Source organism: Squalius cephalus (genome assembly GCF_949319135.1).
Source record: "Squalius cephalus genome assembly, chromosome: 10".
Taxonomy (NCBI): Eukaryota; Metazoa; Chordata; class Actinopteri; order Cypriniformes; family Leuciscidae; genus Squalius; species Squalius cephalus.
The window spans coordinates 12,417,222-12,423,221 of record NC_137131.1 but is presented as its reverse complement, the minus strand read 5'-3'; the positions used below and the strand labels follow the sequence as shown (position 1 = coordinate 12,423,221).

The 6,000-nt window shown below is 35.2% G+C and overlaps 1 protein-coding gene across 1 annotated transcript in view; it reads left to right on the top strand.

Moving 5' to 3' along the window:
• negr1 (neuronal growth regulator 1) overlaps nucleotides 1-6,000 on the top strand; it is a 153,798-nt gene that overhangs the window by 24,537 nt on the left and 123,261 nt on the right. The gene's annotated exons all lie outside the window — the stretch shown is intronic.

Genomic DNA, 6,000 nt, shown 5'->3' with positions numbered 1-6,000 from the left:
CTTTTTGTGCAAACTGTATAAAACATTTTTTTTCCAGGATTATTTGAAATAACATAACATTATAAATGTCTTTACTGCCACATTTGATCAATTTAATGCATCTTTGCTGAATAAAATGATTAATTTCTGTAAAAAAAAAATTACTGACCCCAAACCTTTGAACGGTAGAAGGGAGAAGGAAAATAAACACATTTATTCTGGTAAATGCATTTATTTTTTTATAAAATGCACATCTTTCTTAAATAAACACACCGTGTGTTCAGAGTTCTTTAAACCTTAATGGAATCCATCTCAAAGGCTTTGCCAGGAAACATACCTTAAGTGAATCATTCAGCTGGAAAGAGGGATCAGAAGAACAAAGAAAAATCTGGGTCAATCTGAAATGAAAAGAAAATCCAGTTTAGATTACAGAAAACACTCTGTACTGTAAAAGCAACTGTAATTGGTGGAGCTCAACGTAGTCAGTGTTTAAAGGATATCAGTGTGGTTAACTTATGGTGGCACGATTCTTTAGATGCGTCAAATCCGAAAACATACTCTTCAAGCCAAAAAAAGACAAAAGCCTCATGAATCTGCTTTTCAGAAAGCATGTTTTGAATCAGAATAAACCAGATGAAGACCTAATCAGTGTTTCACAATGTGTAAAGCCTCTGTGGATTTTGAAGAGATCATGAGATGAAAAATCCCACCAGTGAAGAGGTTTGCCCTTATGAGCTTCATAGAGCAGTGCTTTGAAGGGATGAATAAGGATGATTAAGGGAAATTTCAGGGAGAGAGGAAGAACAAACATGACTTGATTACAGTCTCTTCTCTCTGCTGTTTTGAGACTTTGAGAGCACATGCTTATTTAAATTAGTAACAATGAGAATTGGCCTGGAAATACAAATCTGGATGCAAAATATACAGGGCTGCAGTGGATTTGGGATAGGGGAGAGTGGGGTAAGATGCGACAGTGGGTAAGCTGGCATTTTTACCATAGACAGCTGCCTGTGATTGAGAGATATTCATGAAAAAAATATATTTTAAGAGAAGTGAGGTTTTTTTCATGATACAATCTACTTTGCATGTCAAAGTAAATTTTCTACATGGAAGGTAAGATGTCAAAAAAAAAAATCCTGGTCTAAAATATATCATACATATCACAAATGTAAAACCAGGCCAACCCTTGGCTAAAATTAGCCATGAATTGTTAACGAAAGTTATAGTGAGCATATGGTTTAATTATCTTTTAGTTAAAAGGCTTCCTTCCGCATTTCCATTAAATCAATATAGTTGTGCTGGTATTTCTGCACTTTAATATCACATTAGGCCTATATTTTTTAAGCATTAGAAGCACAATTCACATTATATGTAATAACAGTAACATTATTTGAACCCGTTGAATCCATGAGAAGCTAAATAATCCCATTCTGTTTTATTATTGAGTGTTTACTGCATTTTTCAAGTTCAAGTTACAGTATTGTAAGATAAAATAATCTTTAAGTATTTATTTTAATTATTTAACTACAAACCAAACTAGCTTGCCCCTAGTGAGTTATAGTGTGCACACACACAGAAGTCCCACAGAAGTCCAAAGGTTCAAAGACTAGGCTAACACATGCTAGTAGGTGCTTGAAATCGCCTTTGAACCTCTTCCACTTGTTTCTTTCAGGTGGCACAAAGGAAATATAGCACACGTGGAGGTCCGTACTCTTTCCTTCACAGTATCCTACACCTCAGTGGGAACTTACACCTTTGTGTGGAGGTATGGTGAGCTTTGTCCGAGTAGATCTTTGCGGTGCTTTAACACCAGTCATCCTGCTTTTTCAGGGGTTAGAATTGGTGATGAAACCTTCACTGTCAGGGATGTAGGGAGTCTGCCTGAGGAGCTTTTACAAGAAGATCGAAGAGTTTAGCTTTTACCAAATAATCAGACAGTTTTTATCAAATAAATTTTCCCTAAACCTAACTATCTGGGGCATCTCCAAATCGATACCCAATTGATCTTATTAACTGAGGCGTCTCCAAATCGAAACCAATACCTTTATCCGGGGTGTCTCCAAATCGACACCCAATTCCTTAAAGGAGAACTCCGGTCAATTTTAACATTGAGCTAATTTTTTTGTACATTTGGAGTGCTGTCAATACAGAGAACAACGACAAAAATCGGTGTTGCCTACACCGAGTTATTCTATTTTTAAAATTTGCACCCTGTTGACTTCAATGGGGCAAGTTTTAAACCTGCTTTTAGCCTCTTAACATCCTTGATGTGTCATTACAAGTGCACAGAAAATGTGAGTGATTCCTTCAGAGTGAACACGAGTGAATCTGACTGCAGTAGATGTGAAAGATATGTATAAAAATGATGTTATTTAAGCCAGCGCAAATACCTGTGTTTACATCCTGTTTTCGGTTGAAGTCCAAAGTAGTCGATTGCCGAGTTCACGCGCGTGATCATAGGTAACTAAACCTATGCACACAAAGTCACAAGTTTTCCCCAAAGAGTTTGTAAACATTTAAAAGCATATGAATGTCGTTCATGCAAGAAAAACAAATGTTAGTTGATTAATTAAAGTTGATTAATTAAAAAATCCATCACATGATCTAACATTGCAAATCACACTCTTAAAGGGATAGTTCACTAGGAAATTCAAAATTATCATTATTTACTCTGCTTCATGTCAATCAAAACCCTTGTGCTTTATGTGCAAATTCAACAGTCAAACCATTGCTTAGTATTTTCTTCTGAAAACTGCAGTGTATCGAAGTCAGTCTCAAAAACGCAGTTTGGAACCACCCGTTTCCTACCATCACAGACATGTAACCAGAACCGACAACGTGTGGGGCGGGGCTTTTCCACAGTGAGCACAAGAGCACCTTTAAGAAGGTACAGGAAAAATCGGGTACATATTACAATATAGCTGGTGAATTATGTATATGATGTATATTATGATACTATAATTAACTATATGCCTTTCACAGACTTTCTTAATGTTCAAAGCGTTTCTAAGGATTCTGATATTTAGAAGGCAGTTGTCTGACTTTGAGATGGTGAAAGGAACATGGTTTGTGTAACATTAGCAACACGTAATTAGCTGTTTGATTACGTAGTCATGCCAAAGGCTAATCAAATTAATTACCATTATGTGTCCGACATTGTAGAGAGCGATACATAAAATGCATTACCATTCTGAGACATCGATTTGTAGACGACCCTGTATAATTCACTCTTCCATTTCTTCTTCTAAATCATGTTTCCTTTTCAAACATATATGGCAGAATTAAACCAGTATTTACACTTGCTATGTGTAGCGTTTACTACAGTTGACCGAGTGGATCAGGTAGTCTGAGCTGGTGTGATTGATTGGAGGCGGGACTAATTTGCATATTAATGGTTCGGTGTATGCTAAATGTAGAAAGGGTGTAGTAGAGTTACATTCAAGCTATTTAAAGGCATGGAGAAATTATTTTCACAGGAAAAAATATTTAAATATGTCATTTTGATTATCAAAGATGAGTTTTAAGGGATATAATTGACTGCAGGGGGATTCCAGAAGAAGAAGAATTATGTCTTTTGTAAGAACAAGTTGAGCATTAATATTTTGCCAGACCCTAGGAATGTGCTTAAGATGTGTGATTCCATGTTCTGCAATCACTTGTAGATGTGCATGCTTGATTGAACACTTAATGTGAAGTTATGGCTATATACTGTATGCATGCTCATTTAGCACAAGTTTTTATTTATTTGGATAATTATTTATTGAAGTGTAAAAACTGTTGCAGTGTCTCATATCTATTATGACATTAATGCTAATGTGAAGGCTATAGCATCTGTATTGAAATTAATTAGTTATGCTTATGAATCTAAGCCTACATAAGTTATACCCTATTATCTGTCATTGAAATTCAGGGATGTGGCATGCATAAGCTCTGGGCAAAATATTATCACTAATATTTTAGATGGTTTTTCATACATTTTAGATTTAAGATGGTACTAGGTACTAATAAAAGCAACAATTAATGTTTTAGTTGTTACTTTTATTGGATTTATGATGCTGTACACAGCATGCAGTTTGGCATTATGAAATGTTTTTAATTTAGGAGGCTGTATTCTAGAAGCAGCAATACATTTTTTAATAAGATCTGCTCTAAATCACATTCTCCAGTGGGCTTTTCTCATGCATAATGGTAACTCAACTGTGTCATCTTGTCTTATCAATGTGTGTACACTTTTTAACAAGCCCAAGTGAAACAAAAGTTAAATCCCGTTTCATAACATCAGCCTCTTTTTTTTTTTTTTTTTTTTTGTGGCATGGGAACATGTCCATCACATTTGAGAAATATCCATTCAACTCTGAGGAAGTGAGCTGAGCCCCTCAAGGTACTGACGGATATGTTGACTCCCATCTCACCTGTAACCTCAAGAGTATCCTGTGTGAATAACTCTCATCACTGCTGACAAACAACAAATATGTTAGACGTGCAACCAGATTAAAGTTCCAAGCTGCATCTTTTTTTGTTTGTTTGGTTTACTTTTTCAAAGTCTTGTGTTTCAAGGACAGAACTGTCAATTTGAAGATGTCATGTTTAAATGAATGAGGGCGAGTAATTGCAGAATTTAAAGTTTTGGGTGAACTAGCCTGTTAAATATATGCATACCAATCTCTGTTCAGGTTTAGGATAACAGTAAAATAACGTACAACATAAGATGATATTAAAAGTATAGGCCCCCCTTCCTCCCCCACCCCTCAATTATGACAAAGAATTGTCATAATTTACTCTCATGACTGACTTTCTTCACAATTTTTTATTTTGGTATATCTTAAATAGTGTATCTCCCCAACATGAAAATAGCCTGATAATACTGCCATGGAATATGGAAATTACATGAGATTTAAAAACATGAAATATTTGTGTGTTGTGTTTTGAAATCAGAACTGCCAATTTGAAGATGTTTAAACACATACAGAAGATAGAAATCCAGAATCAAAAACAAAACAGGATGACCTTGAAATTAAAAAACAAAAACATGTTTTTTGAGGGAGAAGGAATGCCATGCAACCTGTCCATGTTAGGATCTGCATAATGTGGTTTCTACGAAGTGACAGTTGGATTTGCACCAAAATACTGTTGGTTTTAATTGGGCTGCATGGCTTTTGACATCAACAGCAAAAGATATGGGAACCACTTTCTCCTTCCTTTAAAAAGTTGATAAGCCTATTTAATTTGCTCTCCTAAATGGATGATTATACACTTAGTTGCATTTTAGTTTGCATTTAACATTGTTTTTTTTTTAGAACAGACGTGTGACCCATTTTTGGGTCTCGACCCACCAGCTGGGAGCTACTGCTTAAATATTAAATAGTTATTTTGTTGTTGTTGTTGTTTTTGACAGTTTCTTTTGTGCACACCAGGGACTGATGTCGTTTGTATGAATTGCACGTGGTGTTTATTAAACAGTCAGAATGACTTTTCCCACTGTCTAAAATAAAATCAATTTATTGTTTTTTTTTTTTGGTTTATTCTAGTCAGTTTGGAGTGTTACGTGTGGAAAGATGCATTGTGTCTTGCAAAAATTAAAACTTGGTCAATATGTTCTGTGTAAATCTGCAATTTCATTCATAGAGCCAGAATTACTAACAGCTTGCTCCAGTGCAAACCCTCTTTTGGCGTTTACAAACTACTGACAGGATTTACTAGTGAAAAACTAGCGCTAAAAAGGCGTGGACATAGTTATTTTTGCGGCTGACATTATTGTAGGCTATTTGTAGGAGTTTCCCTTTCAGATGCAAAATTTATGGGAGGAGAGTTTTTAAATGAATAATGCAAGGTGATTTATTAAGGTTTGTGAATTTCTGCTAGTCAATATACTGGTATTTGCGCCATTATTTAAACCAGTCTTAAACCAGACTCTAATTTGCGCTGCTCTTGGTACATTGAGTTGGTCATTATGAAAATGATTGAATTGATTGATTGAATGCCTTTATTGTCATTGTACTTTACAATACAACGAAATTAGGA